A 21,565-nucleotide genomic window follows, 5' to 3' on the forward strand; every position below is an offset into this window, starting at 1 on the left:
TATTTTTGATTTTCTGAGAATTTTCCATACTATTTTCCATAGTGGCTGCACCAATATGCCTTTTTCCTTCAACAGCGCATGAAGTTACCTTTTTTCCATACCTTTACCAACACTTGTCATTTCTTGTCTTTCTGTTATTAGCCATTCTAACAGATGTGAGGTAATATCTCATCCTGGTTTTGATTTGCATTTTCCTGATGACTGGGACTGTTGAGCATCTGGTTTTGTATCTGTTGACTAACAGTATGTGACTTTGAAAAAATATCTACTCATATCTTCTATTTTTTAATCAGATAATTTCTTTGTTGTTGGGTTGCATAAGTTCTTTATATATTTTAGATATTGATCCTTTATCAAATATGTCATTGCAAATATTTTCTCCCATTTACTAGGTTGCCTTTTCATTTTGTGAGTGGTTTTCTTCGCTGTGCAGAAGTTTTATATATATATATATATATATAGTCTCAATAGTTTATTTTTGCTTTTGTTTCCCTTACCTGAGAAGACATAGCCATAAATATGTTGCTAAGCATAATGTATGTGAGATTATTACCTATGTTTTGTTTTAGGAGTATTATGGTTCAGGTTCGCATTTAGGTCATTAATCCATTTTGAATTTATGTTTGTGCATGATATAAAAGTGTTCCGGTTTCAATTTTTTGCATGTAGCCTTCCAGTTTTTGTAGTGCCATTTATTGAAAATACTGTGTTTTCCCAATTGTATACTCATGAGTTGTCATAAACAAATTGACCATATAGGTGTGGGTTTATTTCTGGGCTCTTAATATAGTTGTGTTGGTCTATATGTCTATTTTTTTTACCAGTACTAGACTGTTTTTGAATATTATAGCCTTATAGTATGTATTGAAATCTGGGATTGTGATATCTTCAGCTTTGCTCTTCTTTCTCAAGATTACTTTAGCTTTTTTATATCTTTTGTGTTTACATACTAATTTTAGAACTATTTCTTCTACTGTGAAAAATGCTAATGGTGTTTTGATAGGGATTCCATTGAATCTGTACATTTTTGGGTAGCATAAACATTTTAATGATATCATTTTTTCTAATCCCTAAGCATGGAATATCTTTCCATTTGTATCATCTTTATTTTTTTAAAGATTTTATTCATTCATGAGAGACAGAGAGAGAGAGAGAGAGAGAGAGAGAGAGAGGCAAAAACACAGGCAGAGGGAGAAGCAGGCTCCATGCAGGGAGCCCGACGTGGGACTTGATCCAGGGACTCCAGAATCACGCCCTGGGCTGAGGGCAGGCGCTCAACCATTGAGCCACCCAGGGATCCCCTGTATCATCTTTAATTGCTTTCTTCAATGTCTTCAAGTTTCAAGAGTACAAGCATTCACCTCTTTAGATTTATTCCTATTCTTTTTGGTGCAGTTGTAAATGGGATTGTTTTCTTAAGTTCTCTTTCTGCCACTTCACTATTAGTGTATAGAAATGCGACATATTTCTGTATACTGATTTTGTATCTTGCAACTTTACAAAATTTATCAGTTCTAGTAGTGTACTTATACTTAAGTATACTATTATACTTTGTAAGTGTAATAGTATACTTGTGTAAGTATACTATTGTGTAAGTGTACTATTATACTTTCTATAATAGTATCCTGTCATTTGTATATAGTGACAGTTTTACTTCTTCCCAACCAATTTGGATGCCTTTTAATTTCCTTTTCTTGTCTGCTTGCTGCAGCTAGGACTTCCACTACTATGTTAAGTAAATGGACAGGCTTGTATCATTCCTGATTTTAGAGGAACTTTCAGCATTTCACCATTGAGTATGATATTAGCTGTAAGATTTTCGTATGCAGTTTTTATTATGTTGAGCTACATTTCCTCTAAACTGACTTTGTTGAGAGTTTATATCATGAATGAATGTTGTATTTTGTCAAGTCATTTTTCTGCACCTTTTGAGATGATACTCTTTCTTGTTGTTTGTGTGATGTATCATATTTATTGATTGATGGATATTGAACAATTCTTTCATTTCTGGAATAAATCCCTCTTGATTGTTGTGAATGAGTTTTTAACATGTATTCTTGAATTTGCTTTGATAATATTTTGTTAAGAATTTTGCACCTTTGTCAAATATTAGCCTGCAATTTTCCTTTTACGTAGTGTTTTTGTCTAGTTCTGGTATCAGGATAACACTTGCTTTGTAGAATGATTTTGGGAGCTTTTCTTCCTCTTCTATTTTTTGGAATAGTTTGAGAAGAGTAGTTATTAATTTCATTAAAAATTTGGTAGAATGCAAGGCACCTGGGTGACTCAGGCAGTTAAGCATTTGCCTTTGGCTTGAGTCATATCAAGTCTCATATCAGGCTCCCTGCTCAGTAAGAAGTCTGCTTCTCCCTTTCCCTTTGCCAACCACCCCGCCACATGCTCTCTCTCTCATGTTCTCTCTTTCTCTCTAAAATAAATAAATAAAATCTTAAGAACAAAAAGTTTATTAGAATGCACTTGTGAGGCCAACTAGTCCTGAACTTTTGTTGAAAGTTTTTTGATTACTGATTCAATTTCTTTTTTTAAATATTTTATTTATTTATTCATGAGAGAAATAGGCAGAGGGAGAAGCAGACTGCTGATAAGGGACTCGATCCCAGGACCCCAGGATCACAACCTGAGCTGAAAGCAGATGCTCAACCACTGAGCTACCCAGGTGCCCCTGATTCAATTTCATTACTAATAATTGTTCAGTTGGACTTTTCTATTTCTTCTTGATTCCATTGTGGAAGATCATATGTTTGTAGGAATTTATCTTTTCCTCCGAGGATGTCCAATTGGTTGACATATAATTTTAATAATATAAAATTATTCATAATTTTCCCTTATAATTTTCAGTGTTTCTGTGGTATCATTGCTCTCTTTCATTTTTTATGTCATTTATTTCTGTTATCTTTTTCTTGATGAGTCTGCTAAAGGTTTTCAATTTTGTTTTCAAAGAACCAGCTTTTGGTTTCATTAAGCTTTCTATTATCTTTTTTAATACCTATTTCAATTATTTCTGATCTAATCTATTTCGTTTCTTGTACTAGCTATGAGCTTTGATTGTTCTTCATTTTCTAGCTCCTTTAGATGTAAGATTAGAGGATTTTAGACTTTTCTTGTTTCTTAATATAGGCCTATATCACTATGAACTTCCCTAGTAATGATTTCAATTCTTATATTTACTGAGACTTGTTTTGTGGCCTAATATGTGATCTATCTTGGAGAATATTCCATGTGCACTTGAAAAGAATGTGAATTCTTGCATTTGCATGAAATGTTTTATATATATATATATATATCTGTTAGGTCCATCTGGTCTAATGTGTCATTCAAACTCACTTTTTTCTTGTTTATTTTCTCTCTGAATGATCTATTCAGTGATGTAAATATGGTGTTAAAGTCCCTTTCTATAATTGTATTACTCTCCATTTCTTCCTTTATGTCTGCTAATATTTGCTTTATGTATATAGGTACTCCTATGTTGCATGCACAGATATTTATAATTATTAATCCTCCTATTGGATTGATCTCTTTATCATTATGAAGTGGCCTTCTCTCTATCTTGTTATAGCTCTTGTTTTAAAGTCTATTTAGTCTATAAAAGCATTGCTACAGTATTTATTTTGTAGTCTATTTTGTTTGACGTAAGAATTGATACCCTGCTTTTTTTTCACTTCTCTTTTCAGAGTACATGTTTTCCCAACCTTTCACTTTGACTCTTTATGTCTTTAGGTCTGAAGCAAGTCCCCTGTCGGCAGGATGTATATGGATCTTGTTTTTATATTCCTTAGTAGTTCTATGTTTTGATTAGAGCATTTAGTATATTTGCATTTAAAGCAATTATGAATATACTGTTTCTTATTACCATTTTGTTAATTGTCTTCTGATTGTTGTAGTTCTCTTTTCCTTTCTTCTTTTCTTGTTCTCTTTCCTTGCAGTTTGATGGCTTTCTTTTGTGTTATGTTTGGTTTCCTTTTCCTCTTTAGTTTTTGTGTATATGTTTTAGGTTTTTGGTTTCTGGTTAAATTGGGCTCATATATAACGTTCTATGTGTATAGCAGTCTATAGTAAGTTGATGGTTGCTTAAGTTTGAACACATTCTAGAAGTACTAATTTACTACCCCAAACATGCATTTTGTGTATATGATGCCATATTTTACATCTTTTTATTTGAGGTATCCTGCCTAATTTTTGTTGATATAATGGATTTACTACCTTTGAGTTTTAATCTTCATACTGGCTTTATAAATGATTAATCTACTTCTTCAGCTGTACATTTGCTTTTATCTGTGGAATTTTTTCTTTCATAATTTTCTTCTCTTTTTTCTTCCCACCTAAGAACTCCCTATAACATTTCTTGTAATGCTGGTTTAGTGGTGATAAACCTTGTCAGTTTTTCTTGGCTGAGAAATTCTAACTCTCCTTATACTCTAAGTGATAATCTTGCTGGGTAAAGTATTCTTGGTTGTAAGATTGTTTTGATTTGGTGTAGTTTGGTTTTTTAGCAGTTTGAACGTATAATACCACTACTTTGTAGCCTGCAAAGTTGACCCTGAAAACTTTTCTGATATCCTTATGGGGTTTCCTTTGAATTAACTGTTTTCTTTTCTCTTGCTGCTTTAAAATTTCTCCTTATCATTTGTTTTGCCATTTTAAAGATTATGTGTCTTAATGCAGGCCTACAAGGGTTCATTCCATTAGGGGTTTTCTATGCTTCCTGGACCTGGATGTCAATTTCCTTCCCCAGTTTGGGGTGTTTTCTACCATTATTTCTTTAAATAATTTTTCTATCCCCTCCTCTCTCTCTTTGCCTTGTGGATTCCCAATAATGCAAATGTTATTATGCTTAATGAGGTTGCTGAATTCTCTTAACCTAATCTCATGGGTTTTTGGGTTTTGTTTTTCTGTTCAGCTTAGTTGCTTTCTATTACTGTGTTCCAGATTCATGATTTGTTCTCCTGCATCCTCTAAGCTGTTGTTAATTCCCTCTAATGTATTTTTTGCTTGTTATTCTCCTACATCTTCTTGTCTTGAAAGCAGTGGCCCTGTGTAGAAGAGTTTCAGTATGCCCTATCGCACAATCTACCCTAGTCACCAAATCTAGGCACTCCAGGGATGTCTCCTGTGTGATGGGTGTGCATTCCTGTTTTGGCTAAGGTGGAATTTTTTTCAAACCAGCTTTCTCTGGTGACCTGATTGGCCTCCTATGGATGCACAGGGCAGGGTTTTCTCCCCAGGTCTGGCTGTGGCTGCCCTGGGTTTTTTGGTGGGGTGGTCCAGCACTCAGTCTTGCTGACTACAATTCCCTTTCTGCAACAGCAGCAGGCATAACAAAGGCAGGGCTTGCTCCTTGAAGAACCTGCTAAGTGGCCTGGCTGCAGGACCTGTGAGTGCATTATATTATGTGTGGGCTTTTCTCCCTGACCACCCACCCCCCCCAACCTAGGGCAAGAGTCACTTTGGAGAGGCTCCAATCACTGCTTTGGTATTCTGCAAGGTGTGGCAGGGCAGAAGCTGCATTGAAACAATGCCAGCCAAGGTGGGCAGGTTAGCTAGGGAAAGCATGCAAGGAAGGGGGTACATGGTGCGAGCAAAGTGGATGGACAGTGTTAGCACTGGCTCCTGCAATCCTCTGGCTACCTCGGTTAGGTGAGGGAAAGAAAAATGTGACCCACCAGCACTTTTGTTCCTAGAGAAATCTAACGATCCCCACCCCTCAAGCCCATGTTCTAAGATTAGTCAGTCAATCTTCATGCACACCCCAAGTTCTTTTCAAACTATTGCTTCTGTTTTGTGTCTTGGGCCTAGTTACTATTCATCTCTTCAAGGGCAGGGACTCAGTTGCCTATCGACCTCTTGGTTTTCTGGAGTTAACCTTACTGATTTTTAAAGTACCTTGAGTTAAGCCCCTCTAATTTTAAGAGCTCCTGAAATTAAGTCCCTTTGGTTGTCATGAGGACTCATGTTCCCAATGTGGGTCCTTATGTAAGGGATGCCTAATGTGGTGTCTGATCCTCTCTCTTCATTATGTGGTTTCCCTATCATTTGTGGTTAGTTTTGGGGGGGTTGATCCCCAGTTGTGTCTCCATCTCTCCGACCCTTTTCGGTGTATCCTTTTCTCTCTGATTAGCTGCAGTACATCTGTTCTGCCAGCCTGCATGTTATTTCCAGAGTTAGTTGTGCATTTGTAACTGTTATCTTGGTGTGTCTGTAGGATGAAGTGAACACAGCATCCTCTTGCTCTACCATCTGCCCTTTAAACCAAGACAAATTTATTTTTAATCTCTTGAATTTCTTTTTTAAAAGTTGTCCATTCTCTCATTATCTTATTTCTCCTTAAATCTATGAGCATATTAATAAGACCCATTTTAAAGTCCTAGTTTGCTAATTACATTGTCTTTGCCACTTCTTGCCACTTCTGTCTAATATTTATTCCAGCCATGGGTTATATTTTTTATTTGTTTCTTTGTATGTGATTTTATAGGTAAGTTTTGATTAGATTAGACATTGGAAATGTTTTGTTACATTTCCCTCCTTTTGTAAGCCTTGGAATTAAGAGTGTTTAATAGGCAGTTCAGTTACTTAGATCAGCTTGATCATTTTGAAACTTACTTTTGGTTTTGTTAGGACAGGTCTAGAGCGGCTTTTACTATAGGTCTGGTTTAGCCCTACTACTAAGGGTTGACCTTTTTAGTTCCCTATGGAATGTTTTAGGTGTTCAAAGAGATCTGTTGACTAAACTAGTCAGAGCTTGAATATTTTGCAGCACTGTTTGAGGTCTGAGAACTATTTGTCTTTATATAGTTTATAGTTTTTTGCTTGTTCTAGTAGAATTTTATCATGTGCACATGTAGTTTAGTAGTCCAGCAAAGACATAGTGGATTCCCATGCAGATTTCTAGAGCTCTCTCCTTTCCTGTATGCAGCCCCACAAATTCCAACAGCCTCAGCAAATCTAGGACAGTTTCAGAGATAATCTCATCTGTTTTCTCTTCCTTTTTTCTTTTTCTAATTTTCTTTCCTTAATGCTACAGGTCTGATATGCCTGCTAACCAGTGTCTGAAAACCATTGTTCACCATATTTTGTCCAGTTTCTAGTTGTTTACAGTGGGTAGGCATTTCAAGGAGTAGTTATTTGTTGTGCCAGAAATAGAAGTAATTGAAATTTTTATAGAGAAATTTTAGAAATTTTAGCAATAAGCCTTTGGGAGCTAGCCGACTTAAATCCAATTTCCTTTACCTTACAGAACTCAATGAAAATTCATATTCAGAATGATGATCCAGAAGCACTGTAATATTCTAGATTATCAAATAACCTTCATTAAGAATATTATAGCGATTTTTTAAGAGAGTAAAATTACATAAAAATTTGTGAGGGCTAAAATAATCAATTTTGGGTTGTTTCAGTTCACTAGAAAATTACATTCATGTGCACATTCCATTACCTGAGTAATCTGGTAAATTAAGTGTTTTATTACATTATATTTGTTACTAATGTTTGATCATTTATATTTCCCATGCTTATCATATGTATGTTTTATTTTTCATTTACCCATAGCTGTGTGTGAATATTAAAATATATTTTTCATGTCTTCATTAAATTGTTTTGGGGACAAATTCTGATTTATCTTTCTGGATTGCAGGGCAAGAAGCACCATTAAAAAGAGTCTCATTTATTTCCCCAAGTAGATAATTGTCCATAGTGAGTTTCCTGAAAAAGAGTTGTACCTGGACATGAAAAAGAAGAAAGCTCAAATCATGCCAAAATGAAAAATTGAATCAGTGCCTGAGTAGGCTAAAATGGCCTTCTCAGACCTCAATACAGCACTTGGCCTACTTTTTTCCTTAAGATTTTTGTTTCTGGCTCCCAGTTTGTCATTTCTGTAATGGGCTTTTAAATGACTTTTTTCTTCAGAAAGGTAACATTTATCATGGTGGTAGAAAGAGCCCTGGGATGGGACTTGGGAGAACTGGGTTATGGCCTTGCTGCTTCTATGCTTCTATGAGCAATGTGATTTGGGGCAAATTATTTACCTTGTCTGAAGTTTGGAATAGAACAGAGATTTTTTTCATTCTATTTTTCTTTTGCTTACTTGTTTTAGCAGTGGTTTTTTAAGCTGGAGCACACTGTATCTAAAAGAATATTTTATGAAAGTTGCATGTGGAAGATGTGAGAGTAGACCTCCCCCAATCGATGGGAAATCTTGCAGGTTCCCCCAGCTCATCCTCTCCCACCTACCACTGAGGGTGCCTAAAAGCTGTGCAGGGTCCCAAGAGAAGGCTGTAATAACCACAGGGCTACATGAACAACCTTCAATTACACTATTCTTTGATTTTGTGTTTCTGTGACATTTGCTCCACTCTATACCTTTCAACCATGACAGCCTGGAGGCCAAGTTCCTCTAAAAAAGACTTTATTACATCATAGAAAAAATGAAAAGATTTGAGTATTTGTCTCTACTCCCTCTCAGCTGAAGGATGGTGGATAAGAATTTTTTATCCCTTATTTTTCCTCCAGATTTATTGAGACATAATTGACAGCACTGTAGATTTTTTAAGGTGAATATCATAATGACTTGACTTACATACTTACATATATCATGAAATGATTGCTACGATGAGTATAGTTAACATTCATCATCTCATATAGATACCAAAAAAAGAAAAATACTTTTCCTTGTGATGAGAATTCTTAGAATTTTCTCTTAACAACTTTCATATATATCATGCAGCAGTGTCAACTATAGTCATCATGCTGTAATATTATATCCCCAGCATGTATTTATTTTAAAAATGGAACTTTGTACATTTTGACTACCTTCATCCAGTTCCTATCAGTGTCTGCCTCTGATAACCATAAACCTGATCTCTTTTGTGTGTGTTTTTTTAAAATTCTACATATAAGTGAAATCTTAAAATATTTTTCTTTCTCTCCTTGACTTATCTCACTTAGCATAATGCCCTTCATAGTCTATACATGTGGTCACAAATGGCAAGATTTCCTTATTTTTTCTGTGGCTGAATAATATTCCATTGTATATATATGCCACAACTTCTTTATTAACTTATCCTTAATGGACAGTCTAAGTAGACTGTTTTCATATCATGACTGTTGTAAATAATGCTGCTATGAACATGCGATACAAATATCTCTTCAACACAGTAATTTCATTTCCTTTGGATGTATTCCCAGAAGCAAGGGTAGTTATACTTTTGATTTCCTTGAGGACTCTTTATACTGTTCTTGATAGTGGCTGTACTAATTTACACTCCCACCAAATGTATACAAGAATTTCATTTTCTCCACATTCTTGTCAGCCTTTTAAATCTCTTGTCTTTTTGATGCTTGACATTCTAACCCATATGAAGTTATATCTCATGTGGCTTTGATTTGCATTTCCCTAATGATTAGTAATGTTGAGCACTTTTTAATGTATTTTTTAGCCATTTTTATATCTTCTTTGGACAAATGTCTATTCAGGTACTTTGCCCATTTTTAAATTGAATTGTTTTTTTTTTTTTGCTATTAAAGTATATGAATTTCCTGTATATTTTGGGTAGTAACCCTTTATTAGATATATGATATGTGAATGTTCTTTTACATTCCATAGGTTGTCTTTTCATGATGTTGATTGATCCTTTTGCTCTGTAGAAGCTTCTTAGTCTGATGTAGTCCCACCTATTTATTTTTTATTTTGTTGCTGTGCTTTAAGTATCATGTCCAAAAAATGATTGCCAAGACACATGTCAAGGTGCTTATTTCCTGTTTTCTTACAGGAGTTTTACAGTTTCCAGACTTTGAGTTAAGTCTTTATGGAGTCTTTTATGAGTGGAGTAAGATAAAAGTGTAACTTCATTCTTTTACATGTGGATATCTAGTTTTCCCAGCACCATTTATTGAGGTGAATGTCTTTTCTCCACTGAACACTCTTAGCTTTTTTGTTAAATATTAGTTGATGATATATTCTTGAGTTTATTTCTGGGGTCTTGATTCTGCACTGATCTATGTGTCTTTTTTAATGCCACTTCCATAATGTTTTGCTTACTGTAGTTTTATAGAATAGCTTAAAAACAGGAAATGTGACGCCTCTTGCTTTGTTCTTTATCAGAATTACTTTGACTATTTGGGGTCTCTTGTGGTTCCATATAAATGTTAGGATCTTTTATTCTACCTCTGTAAAAATTGCCATTGGAATAGTCTAGTAATTGCACTGAATCCATATATGGCTTTTGGTAGTACTGACATTTTAACGATATTAATTCTTCCAAACCATGAACATGGGATACCATTCCATTTATTTGTATTTTCAATTTTTTCCATCAATGTCTTGTAGTTTCCGAAGTAGAGATCTATCTCCTCCATGGTTAAATTTATACCTAACTTTTTTGTTTGTTTGTTTTTGATGCCATTATAAATGGGATTGTTTCTATTTTTAATTTTTTTAAATTCCAGGTAGTTAGCACAGTGTAATATTAGTTTCAGGCATATATATATATATACTCAACACTTCCATACAACACCTGGTGCTCATATATATATTCAACAATATTACCAGTGTAATATTAGTTTCAGGCATATATATATATATTCAACACTTCCATACAACACCTGGTGCTCATATATATATATATAACTAATATTACCAGTGTAATATTTTTTTAAATTTCAGGTAGTTAGCACAGTGTAATATTAGTTTCAGGCATATATATATATATTCAACACTTTCATACAACACCTGGTGCTCATATATATATATATAACTAATATTACCAGTGTAATATTTTTTAAAATTCCAGGTAGTTAGCACAGTGTAATATTAGTATCAGGCAATATATATATATATATATATATATATATATATATATATTCAACACTTCCATACAACACCTGGTGCTCATCACTACAAGCGCACTCCTTAATGCCCATCATCTATTTAACTCATCTCTCTATCCACTTCCCTTCCAGTAACCACCAGTTTGTTCTATATAGTTAGGAGTCTGTTTCTTGGTTTGCCTCTCTCTCTATTTTTTTCCCCTTTGTTCATTTGTTTTGTTTCTTAAATTGTATATATGAGTAAAATAATATATTTGTCTTTCTCTGGCTGACTTATTTTGCTTAATATTATATTCTCTAGCTCTATCCATGTCACTAAAAATGGCAAGATTTCATTCTTTCTTATAGCTGAGTAATAGTGCATTTTTTACACACACACACACACACACACACACACAAACACACACCCCACATCTTCCTTATGCATTCATCAGTTGATGGACACTGGGCCTGGTTCCAAAATTTGGCTGTTGTAGATAATGCATTGGGGTGTATTTGTCCCCGTGAATTAGTATTTTTGTACTCTTTGGGTAAGTATCTAGTAGTGCAATTGCTAGATCATAACTTTTTGAGGAACCTCCATAGTGTTTTCCAGAGTGGCTGCACCAGTTTGCATTCCCTCCAACAATATAACAGTATTTCCCTTTCTCCACATTCTCACAAATATGTGTTTCTTATTTTGTTTATTTTAGCCATTTTTTAAGATGATATCTCAGTGTAGTTTTGATTTGTAGCTCCGTGATGATAATGAGTGATGTTGAATATCTTTCCATGTGTCTGCTGGTAATCTGTATGTCTTCTTTGGAAAAATGTCTATTCATGTTTTCTGCTAATTTTTAAATTGGATTATTTAGTTTGGGGGTGTTGAGTTTGTTAAGTTCTTTACAAATTTGGAAACTAACCCTTTACCAGATGTGTCATTGATGACTTCTCCCATTTAATAGGTTGCCTTTGAGTTTTGTTGTTTCCTTCACTATGCATAAGACTTTTTTTTATGTAGTCTCAGTAGTTTATTTTTCCTTTTGTTTCTCTTGCCTTAGGAGACATATCTAGAAAGAAGTTGCTACAGCCAATGTCAAAAAGGTTACTGCCTATGTTCTCCAGGAATTTTATGCCATCAGGTCTCATAGTTAGGTCTCTAATCTATTTTGAATTTATTTTTGTGTTCGGTGTAAGAAAGTTGTACAGTTTGATTCTTTTGCATGTTGCTGTCCAGTTTTTCCAATATCATTTCTAAAGAGACTTTTTCACATTGAATATTCTTTCCTGTTTTGTTGAAGATTAATTTATCATGTAGTTGTGGGTTAATTTCTGAGTTTTCCTATTCTATCCTATTGATCTATGTGTCCATTTTTGTACCAGTACCATACTGTTTTGATCACTACAGTTTTTTAATATAGCTTGAAGATCAGAATTGTGATGCCTCTAGCTTTGCTTTTCTTTTTCAAGGTTGCTTTGGCTCTTGAGAGTTTTTTGTGGTTCCATATACATTTTAGGGTTGTTTGTTATATCTCTGTGAAAATGCTGTTGGGATTTCAATAGGGACTGTATTAAATGCATAGACTGCTTTAAGTAATATATACATTTTAACAATACTTTTCTTCCAATCCATGAGCATGGAATGTTTTTTTTTTATTTCTTTATGTCATCTTCAGTTTCTTTCACCAGTGTTTTATAGACTTCAGAATACAGGTTTTTCATCTGTTTGGTTAAGTTTATTCCTAAGTATCTTATTGTTTTGGTGCAATTGTAAATGGGATTGATTCTTTAATTCTTTCTACTGCTCCATTAATGTTGTATAGAAGTGCAGCACATTTCTCTACATTGATTTTTTTTATCCTGCAACTTTACTGAATTCATTTATTAGTTCTAACAGTTTTTTTGGTGGAGACTTTTGGTTTTCTACATAGAATATTATGTCATCTGCAAATAGTGAAAGTTTTACTTCTTCCTTGCTGATTTGGATGCTTTTTATTTCCTTTTTGTTGTTTGATTGCTTCATCTAGGACTTCCAGTATTATGTTAAATAATAATGATGAGAGGGGACATTCCTGTCTTGTTCTTGACCATAGAGGAAAGCTCTCAGTTTTTCCCCATTGAGGATGATGTTAGCTATGGGTTTTTCATATATGGCCTTTATCATGTTGAGGTATGTTCCCTCTAAACCTATTTTTTGAGGGTTTTTATCATGAATGGATGTTGTACTTTGTAAATGCTTTTTGTATCTATTAAAATGATCTTGTGGTTCTTATCCTTTCTCTTATTAATGTGTTATATCACATTCATTTATTTGTAAATATTGAACCACCCTTTCAACACAGGAATAAATCCCACTTGATCTTGGTGAATGATGTTTTAATCTATTGTTAGATTCAGTTTGCTTATACTTTATTAAAATTTTTTGCATCCATATTCATCAGGGATATGAACCTGTATTTCTTTTTAGTGGAGTTTTTGTCTGCTTTTGGTATTAGGATAATGCTGGTTTCTTAGAATAAATCTTGAAGTATTGCCTCCATTTTTACTTTTTGGAATACTTTGAGACTAAGCATGAGCTCCTTTTTAAATGTTTGGTAGAATTCACCTGTGAAGCCCTGCAGTCCTGGACTTTTCTTTGGGGGTTTTTTGATTACTGATTCAATTTCTTCTCTGGTTCTTAGTCTGTTCAAGTTTTCTTTCTTTATTTTTTTTAAAAGATTTTTATTTTTTATTGATGAGAGGCACAGAGAGAGAAAGAGAGAGAGAGAGAGAGGCAGAGACACAGGCAGAGGGAGAAGCAGGCTCCATGCAAGGAGCCCAACATGGGACTCTATCCCAGGACTCCAGGATCACGCCCCAGGCTGAAGGTGGCACTAAACCGCTGGGCCACCAGGGCTGCCCTGTTCAAGTTTTCTATTTCTTCCAGAACTTCCAGTTTGGGTAGTTTATATGTTTCTAGGAATTTATTCATTTCTTCTAGGTTATCCAATTTTTTGGCATATAATTTTTCACAATATTCTCTCATAATTGCTTGTATTTCTGTGGTATTGGTTGTGATTTCTCCTCTTTCATTTGTGATTTTATATATTTAGGTCCTATCAATTTTCTTTTTGATAAATCTGGCTAGAGGTTTATCTATTTTATTATTTTTTTTCCCAAGAACCAGTTCCTGGGGTCACTGGATAGCCTAATCAGTTAAGTATCTGACTCTTGATTTCAGCTCAGGTCATGATCTCAGGGTTGTGAGGTTAAGCCAAGAATTGGGCTCTGCTCTCAGGATGCAGTTTGCTTGGGATTCTCTCTCCCTCTCCCCCTGTCCCTCCCACTCATGCATGTTCATTCTCTGTCAAATAAATAACTAAATAAATCTTTTAAAAATCCTTCTGGATTCATTGATCTGTTCTATTGGGGTTTTGTTTAGCTTTTATATCATTTATATCTGATTTAATCTTCATTATTTCTTTCCTTCTGCTGGCTTTAGGTTTTGTTTTTCTTCTTCTTCTTTTTTTCTAGTTCCTTTAGATTTAAGATAAGGTTAGGATGTTTATTTGAGATTTTTCTTCCTTCTTAAGGTAGGCCTGTATTGCTATATACTTCCCTCTTATGACCACTTTTGCTGCATTCCAAAGGTTTTGGACCATTTTGTTTTCATTTTCATTTGTTTCCATATATTATTTTTATTTCTTCTTTGATTTTCTGGTTGACTTATTTATTGTTTAGTAGCGTATTGTTTAACCTCCATGTGTTTGTGGTCTTTCCAAATTTTTTCTTGTGGCTGACTTCTGGTTTTGTAGTATTGTAGTCAGAAAAGGTGTATGGTATGATTTTATATTCTTTTCTATTTGTTGAGGTCTGTTTTGTGACCTAATATGTGATCTCTTCTGGAGAATTATTATTTCAGTTAGCATAATCATCCCATGTCATTGCAAATGGCAAGATTTTATTCTTTTTTATGACTGAATAATATTCCAGTGTGTATATGTGTGTGTGTGTGTGTGTATCTCACATCTTCATTGTCCATACATCTATTGATGGACATGTGGGCTGCTTCCATTAAATTAGCTATTGTAAATAATACTGCAATAAACACAGAAATACATATATCTTTTTGAATTAGTATTTTCATATTCTTTGAGTAAATACCCAGTAGTAGAATTACCTGATCATATGGTAGTTCTACTTTTAATTTTTTGAAGTAAACTCCATACTGTTTTCCACACTGGCTGCACCAGTATGCACACCACCAATAGTGCCCAAGGGTTCTTTTTTCTCTACATCCTTGCCAACACTTGTCATTACTTGTGTTTTTTATTTTAACCAATCTGACAGGTGTCAAATGATAGCTTACCATGATTTTGATTTACATTTCCCTAATGATGAGTGATGTTGAGTGACTTTTCAGGTGTCTGTTGGCCATCTGTATGTCTTTTTTGGAGAAATGTCTTCTGCCCATTTTTAATTGGATTAGCTATTTTTTGGTGTCGTATAATTTTCAAAATATATTTTGGATACTAACTCTATTGGATACATTACTTGCACACATCTTCTCCCATTCAGTAGGTTTTGTTGAGTGTTCCCGTCACTGTGTAGCTTTTTGTTTTGATGTCATCCCAATAGTTTATTTTTGCTTTTGTTTCTGTTGCCTCAAGAGACCTATCTAAAAAAAAATGTTCCTATGGCTGATGTCAAGAAAATTACTGCTTGTGCCCTCTTCTAGGACTTTTATGGTTTCAGATATCACAGTTAGATAGATCTTTATCCATTTTGAGTTTATTTCATGTATGGTATAAGCAAGTAGTTGTCCAGTTTTCCCAACTACTTGTTGAAGAGACTCTTTTTCCCATTGCATATCCTTGCCTCCTTTGTTGTGGATTAATTGACCATATAATATGGGTATGGGTTTATTTCTGTGTTCTCCATTCTGTTCTATTAACCTATGTGTCTATTTTTGTGTCAACACTATATTATTTTTATTACTACAAGTTTGTAGTACAACTTGAAATCTGGAATTGTGATACCTCCAGATTTGTTTTTCTTTTTCAAGATTGCTTTGGCTATTTGGGATCTTCTGTGGTTCCCTACAAATTTAAGAATTTTTTATTCTATTTCATGAGACATGCTGATGGTATTCTAATAGGAATTGCATTAAATCTGTAAATTTCTTTGTGTAGTATAGACATTTTAACAATATTCTTCCAGTCCATGAGCATGGGACACTTTTCTCTTTGAGTCATTTTTAATTTCTTTGATCAGTATTTTATAGTTTTCACAGTACAGGTCTTTCATCTCCTTGGCTAAGTTTCTTCCCAAGTATTTTATTTTTGATGCAATTGTAAATGAGCCTATGTTCTTAATTTCTCTTTCTGCTACTTCATTATTTGCTTATAGAAATGCAACATGTGGGGTGTCTCAGTGGTTCACTTGGTTAAGTGTCTGACTCCTGATCTCAGCTCAAGTCTTATCTCAGGATAGTGAGCTGAGAGCCAGTGTAGAGCTTACCTAATACACAAAATGAAATGTGTTTATGTAGATTGATTTTGTATTCTGTGACCTTATTGAATGTATTTATCAATTCTAATAGTATCTTGGTGGAATCTTTGGGATTTTCTATGTATAGATCATGTCATCTGCAAATACTGACAGTTTTACTTCTTCCTTACCAATCTGGATGTCTTTTATTTCTTTTCTTTTCTTTTTTTTTTTTTTTCATACCTGATTTCTGTGGTTAGGACTTCTAGTATTATGTTGTGTCACAGTGGTGAGAATGAGCATTCTTGTCTTGTCCCTAACCTTAGAGGGAAAGCTGTCAGTTTTTCACCCTGAGTATGATGTTAATTTTCATATATAACTTTTATTATGTTGAATTATGTTTCCTCCAGCCCCATTTTGTTGAGAGTTTTTATCATGAATGGGTGTTGAATCTTGTCAAATACTTGTTCCACATCTTGAGATGATCTTATGATTTTTATCCTTCGTTTTGATGATGTGGTGTGACATTGACTCACAAAGATTGAATCATCCTTCCATCCCTGCAATAAATCCCACCTGATCATGATGAATGATCTTTTTACTGTATTTTATGCAGTTTGCTAACATTTTTTTTTTTTTGCTAACATTTTGTTGAGGATATTTGCTTGTATGTTCACCAGAATATTGGCTTGTAGTTTTCTTATTTTACAGTGTATTTGTCTGGTTTTGGTATCAGGGCAATACCAGCATCATGGAATGTACTTGAAAGCTTTCCTTTCTTTTATGTTTGGAATATTTTGAGGAAAATAGATATTAACTCTTCTTTGAATGTATGGTAGAATGCATTTGTAAATACATCTTGTCCTGGTTTTTTTTTCCCCCATATTTTGTTGTTTAGTGATTCGGTTTTGTTACTTATAATTGTTATGTTCAGATTTTCTATTTCTTCCTAGTTCTGTTGTGGGAGATTATATGTTTCTAGTAATTTATCCATTTCTTCTAGGTTTCCCAGTTTGTTGGCATATAATTTTTCATAATATTCTGTTATAATCCTTTGTATTTCCTTGGTATCAGTTGTTACTTCTCCCTCATTTCTGATATATTTTTTTTAAGATTCCGTTTATTTATTCATGAGAGACAGAGAGAGGCAGAGACATAAGCAGAGAGACAAGCAGGCTCCCTGAGGGAGCCTGATGCTGTACCCAACCCCAGGACCCCGGGATCACGACCTGAGCCAAAGACAGACACTCAACCACTGAGCCACCCAGGTGCCCCTCATTTCTGATTTTATCTATTTGAGTCCTTTCTTTTTTCTTTTTTTTTTTTTTTTCTAATTAGTCTGGTTTAGGGTTTGTCGATTTTGTTTATCATTTCAAAGAACCAGATCTCTGTTTCATTGATATTTATATTTCTACTTCAGTGTCTGCATCATTTATTTATGCTCTGGGGTATTTTTTTATGCTCTGGTCTTTACTATTTCCTTTCTTCTACTCAATTTGGGCATTGTTTTGTTCTAGTTCATTTAGGCATAAGGCTAGATTTTTTACTTGAATTTTTTTCTTGTTTCTTGACCTGGTTTGCCATATATTTCCTTCTTAAAACTGCTTTTGCTGGGTCCCATAGATTTTAGACTGTTGTATTTTCATTCGTCTCCATGCATTTTTTTAATTTCTTATTTTCTTGCATCATTGACCCATTCTCTGTTTAGTATCATGTTGTTTAGTCTCCATGTGTTTGTGTGTTTTTTCCAGTTTTTTTCTCGTGATCTATTTCTACTTGCACACTGTTGTGGTTAGAAAAGATTCATGGTATAATTTTAGTCTTTTTAAATTATTGAGTCTTGTTTTATAGCCTAATTTCTATTTGCATGTGAAAAGAATGTGTATTCTGGGGGGTGCCTGAGTGGCTCATTGAGTTAAGTGTCTGACTCTTGGTTTCAGCTCAGGTCATGATCTCAGAGTCGTGAGCCTGAGCCCCACTTCAGGCTCTCTGTGTCTGCTTGAGACTCCTTCCCTCTTCCTCTCTTTCCCCCTCTACCCCTCCCCCCAAAAATAAAATAAATAAATAAAATCCTTAAAGAAAAGAATGTGTATTCTGTTGTTTTGGATGGAATGTTTGTATATATCTTTTATAGTCATCTGGTCCAACATATCATTCAAAGACATTGTTTCCTTATTGATGTTCTGTCTGGATGATCTAACCATTATTGTAAGTGGAGTGTTAACGTCCCGTACTATAATTATATTATTGCCCATTTCTCTCCTTTTATGTCTGTTACCATTTGCTTTATGAAAATAGGTGCTCCAGTGTTGGGTGCATGGATGTATACAATTGTTATATTCTCTTTATATATTGATCCCTTTATTATTATTTAATACCCTTCTTTGTCTTTTGTTACAAACTTTGTTTTAAAGTCTATTTTGTTGCATATAAGTACTCCTCTCAGGCTTTTTCTTCACTTCCATTTGCATGGTGAATATTTTTCCATCCCTTCACTTCCAGTCTGTGTGTATCTTTAAGTCTGAGGTGTATCTTCTGTAGGAAGCATATAGATAGGTCTTTTTTTTTTTTAAATCCATTACACTATTGTATGTCCTTTAATTATTTATAGGTCATTTACATTTAATTATTATAGGTGTCTATTTCTACTTTTCACAATTTTCTGATTGTTTTTGTAGTTCTTTGCCCCTTTCTTCTTTTGCTATCTTTGTGATCAATGAGAATCTATAGTGGGTTTACGGGACTTTCTTTCTTTTTTTACTTTTTGTGTATCTACATAGGCTTTGTGTTTGCACTTACCATGAAGTTATATACAACATCCTAGTAAATAGTGGTCCATATTAATCTGATGTCATTTAAGTTCAAATACATTCCTTAAAAACAAACAAAAAAAGACAGGAAAAGAAAAATCTTCTTTCATCTACTTTTTCCCCTTTTCTTCCCTTTTTTACTCCCTTCTGCATAGTTCACATATATGCTGACATATTTTACATATTTTATTTATATTTTTCTTACATCTAATTATAGCCATTTCTTTTCTGCTTAAAGAAGTCCCTTTAGGGGCACCTGGGTAACTCAGTGGTTGAGCCTCTGCCTTTGGCTCAGGTTGTGATCCTCGCATCCTGGGATCAAGTCTCACATCAAGCTCCTTATGGAGAGCCCGCTTCTTACCCTGCCTATGTCTCTGTCTCTTTCTGTGTGTCTCTCATGAATAAATAAAATACTAAAAAAAAAAAAAAGTCCCTTTAACATGTCTTATGTGGTTGGTTTAGTGGCAATAAACTCCTGTATCTTTATCTTTATGTTGTCTGGGAAGCTTTTCTTCAAATGATAACTTCATCAGATAGAGTATTCTTGATTATAGATTTTTTTTTTAATTTAAGCACTATGAATCTATCATGCCACTCCCTTTTGGCTTTCAAAGGTACTGCTGAGAAATCAGCTGAGAGTCATAGTTTTTCACTTGTAGGTAATCTTTTAAATCACTTATTAAGATTCTCTCTTTATTTTAAACCTTTCACATATTAATTATTATGTGTCAGAGTATGAACCTCTTTGGTTTCATCTTATTTGGAACTCTCTGTACTTCTTGAGTTGGATGTCTATTTCCTTCCCTAGGTTAGGAAAGTTTTCAGTATTATGTCTTTAAATAAGTTTTCTACAGTTTTCTCTTCTTCTTCTGGGGCCCTATAAAGCAAATGATAAACAAACTTTATGAACAAACTTTATGTTGTCCAGGAGATCTCTCAATTTATCCTCATTTTAAAAAAATTATTTTCTCTTTTTGCTCTTCAGCTTGTATGCTTTCCATTATCCGGTCTCCCAGATTGCTATTACATTCCTCTGCATCTTCTAATCTACTAATGATTCCCTCTAGTGTGTTTTTTATTTCATTTATTATATTCTTCATCTCTGATTGGTTCTTTTTAATATTTCTTATCCCTTTATTCAAGATCTCACTGAGTTCTTCCATTATTTTCTACAGCCCAGTGAGTATCTTTATGATTATTACTTTAAATTCTTTATCAGGTATATTTTTTATCTTTGTTTCCTTCAGTTTCTTCTTATGAGGTTTTTTTTCTTGTTCTTTCTTTTGGAGCATATTTCTCTGTCTACCCACTTTGCATGGCTTCATTTATTTCTATGGATTAGGGAGAATGGCTACTTCTGAATTTGAAGGAATGTTCTTGTGTGCAGTCTCACCTATATGGATTGTAGGCGCTTGCTGACTTTTGCTGGCTAGCTGCAGCTGTGTCTATTTATGCTAGTTATTCTTTTAATCTGTGTTTTTTAATAGAAAGATTAAAAGAAAAAATAATAGAAGGAGAAAATAGGGGGAAAAAAGAAAAAGGGATGGAAAAAACAAGAAGAAAAGAAAAAGAACAAGAAAGAAAAGGGCTCCTGGCTGGATGACTCAGTAGAGCATGCAACTCTTGATCAAAGGGTCATGGGTTCAAGCCCCATGTGTGGCATAGAGTTTGCTTAAAATAAAAATTAATTAATTAAGAATTTTTTTAAAAAGAAAAGAACAAAACCAAAAAAAAATCCCCAAATTATACAAAGTAAATAGTAGCAGTAGTAGTAGTAGTAGTAGTAGTAGTAGTAGTAATACTACTAATACTACAAGTTTATTAATACTTGTTTAATAAACAACTCCCTACACACATACACACACACAAAATCATAGCTTGCTTTCTACGCCCAGCACCAGGATGGCTGATGTGGGCTTAAGGACCCTGGGCTTACTGAGGACAGCTCTCTGTGAGCTAGACCCTGCTCTAGTCTGGAGCTTTTAAGGTGGTTGGGTAGAGAGCATTTCCACCCAAGAGAGTTCTTCTGAGAGTTCTCTGCCCTGTTAAGCTGCAGCTGCTTATCCTTGTCCCAGTGCAAATAGGGCTGATATGGGCTTGTGGACCCTAGACTCACTTAAGTTGCAAGCTCACAAGAGGACTGAACACACTCCTTATGGCTTCCATACCCTGCTCCAGTCTAGGCTTTTAAGGTAGGGTGGGAATGTAAACCATGTCTTTTTCGAGTCCCTCTGACCCAGAGTGTTACCATAGCTCCTCCACCACTTGTCAAAGTTCTAGTTTCACCTTTTTTATATATGAGTTTTTCTTTCAAATTGTGGCTTTTTGTGTGTGTGTGTGCCTAAAGACAGAAGGATTTGTTTCCTCTTCACCAGTATTATTTGTCCCCACTGTGGTTCACAGTTTGGGGGATGGGGCTTCCCTTTGCTACCATGTCTGCCTTTCTTGCCATTCTTTTGTCATACTCT

Source organism: Canis lupus, chromosome 6 (assembly GCF_003254725.2).
Source record: "Canis lupus dingo isolate Sandy chromosome 6, ASM325472v2, whole genome shotgun sequence".
NCBI classification, from domain to species: domain Eukaryota; kingdom Metazoa; phylum Chordata; class Mammalia; order Carnivora; family Canidae; genus Canis; species Canis lupus.